Below are 2,644 nucleotides of genomic sequence, written 5' to 3' on the forward strand. Positions count from 1 at the left end.
CAAACAACATCAAAAGGATAATACAGACTACTCTAAAAATTGGTACTCCAAAAATTCGAAAACTTAGAAGAGATGGATACATTTTTAGAAAAACACGGCTTACCTAAACTTACACAGAGTGAAGTAGAAAACCTGAACAGACCCATAAAAAAAGAAAAAATTGATAAGGTCATCGAAAAACTCCCAACCGAAAAAAGGTCAGGTCCAGATGGCTTCACTGGTGAGTTCTACCAAACATTCAAGGAAGAGCTGTCACCAATTCTACTTAATTTATTCCAGAATATAGAAGTGGGCAGAAAACTTGATAATACTTTTTATGAAGCAAGCATAACCCTCAAACCAAAACCAGGGAAGGACATCACTAAGAAAGAAAATTATAGACCAATGTCTCCCATGAATATAGATGCAAAAATTCTCAACCAAATCCTAGCCAACAGAATCCAGCAGCACATCAAAAAAATCATGACCAAGTGGGTTTCATAAAAGGGATGCAAGGATGGTTCAACATTAGAAAAACAATCAATGTAATCCACCATATAAATCAGAAAAAGGAAAAGAACCACATGCTCATATCAATTGATGCAGAAAAGGCATTTGACAAAATCCAAATCCATTCCTGATAAAAACACTCAACAAAATAGGAATTGAAGGGAAATTCCTCAACATAATCAAGAGCATATATACAAAACCAACAGCCTACATCACTCTCAGTGGAGAGAAACTGAAAGCCTTCCATCTGTGAAAAGGAACCAGACAAGGATGCCCTTGTCACCACTACTATTTAATATTGGTTTGGAAGTCTTATCCAGAGCTATACAGCAAGATAGGGAAATTAAAGGCATCTAAATAGGCAAAGAGGAAATAAAACTCTCTCTATTTGAAGACGATATGATCCTATACATAGAAAACACCAAAGACAGTAAAAAAAAAAAAAAAAAAAAGCTACTAGACATCTTTGGAAGATTCAGCAAAGAGGCAAGGGTATAAAATCAAGATGAAAAAATCAGTTGGATTCCCCTATAGTAACAATGACAGCGTTGAAAACGACATTAGGAAAGCAATACCATTTACAATAGCCACCAAAAGGATGAAATACTTAGGAATAAACAAAACCTGAGAAACAAAAGACCTATACAAAGAAAATTACAAACCACTACAAGAAACCAAAGGAGCTCTGGTAGCATAGTGGTTACGAATCGGGCTGTGAACTGCAATGTCAGCAGTTCAAAACTACCAGCTGTTCCGCAGGAGAAAGATGAGGCGTTCTGCTCCCGTAAAGATATACAGCCTCGGAAACCCTGTACAGGGCCGCTGTGAGTCAGAACCGACTCCACTGCACCTAACCACCATCACCACAAGAAACCAAAGAGGTTTACAGAAGTGGAAGAACATACCATGTCCCTGGGTAGGAAGACTCAACATCGTGAAAATGTCAATACTGCCCAAAGCAATTTGCACATATAATTCAATCCAAATCCAGATTCCAACAACATTCTTCACAGAGATGGAAAAAACAAGTACAAACTTTATATGGAAAGGAAAGAGACCCAGGATAAGCAAAGCACTGCTTAAGAAGAAGAACAAGGTTGGAAACCCCTTACTCCCCAATTTCAAATTTTACTACTTGGCTACAGTGGTCAAAGAGTCTGGTACAATAAAAGATACATGATCAATGGAACAGAATCGAGAATCCAGAAATTAACCCATCCACATACAGCCAACTGATTTTCGACAAAGGGCCTAAGTATATTGTATGGAGAGGAGATAATCTCTTTAACAGAGGGTGCAGGCAGAACTGGTAGAACTAGAAAATGATACACAACAGATTGAAACAAGACCTTTACAGCATGCCCTATACAAAATCCAACTCAGCATGGATAATATTTTGTTAATCCAAAAATTATGTATGTCATCAATGAAAAAATAGGGATAAATGTGAGTACTCTAATTGAGGGCATACAAAGACTACCAAACATTTTAAAAATTACACAAACAAAAGTAGACAAGATAGATGATTGTTGTTGTTGTTAGATGCCATCGAGTCAGCACCGATTCAAAGCAACCGTATGCACAGCATAACTGGGCCAACCTAATACTGTTGCCATGCTTGAGTCCATCGATGCTGCCAATTGGCCAATCCATCTCGTTGGCGGTCTTACTCTTTTACTCTGACCCTCCATCTTAGCAAACATGATATCGTTCTCCAGTGACTGGTCTTTCCTGACAATATATCTGAAGTATGAGAAATGAAGTTTAGCCATCTTGGCCTCCAAGGAGCACTCTGGCTGCACTTCTTCCAAAACGGATCTGTTGGTTCTTTTGGCAGCCCATGGCACTTTCAATAGTCTCCTCCAACACCAAAACTCAAAAGGATCAATTTTTCTCCAGTCTTCCTTATTCATTGTCCAGCTTTCACATGCATATGAGCTTATTGAAAATACCATGGCTTGGGTTAGGCGCACCTTAGTCCTCAAGCTGACAGCTTTGGTCTTCAACATTTTAAAAAGGTCTTGTGCAGCAGATTTGCCTAATGCAATATGTCATCTGATTTCTTGACTGCTGCTTCCATGAGTGTTGATAGTTGATCCAAGAAGAATGAAGACTGACAACTTCAGTCTTTTCTCCATTGATAAGAATGTTGTTT

The sequence above is a fragment of the Chrysochloris asiatica genome, unplaced genomic scaffold, assembly GCF_000296735.1.
Source record: "Chrysochloris asiatica unplaced genomic scaffold, ChrAsi1.0 scaffold00180, whole genome shotgun sequence".
NCBI classification, from domain to species: Eukaryota; Metazoa; Chordata; class Mammalia; order Afrosoricida; family Chrysochloridae; genus Chrysochloris; species Chrysochloris asiatica.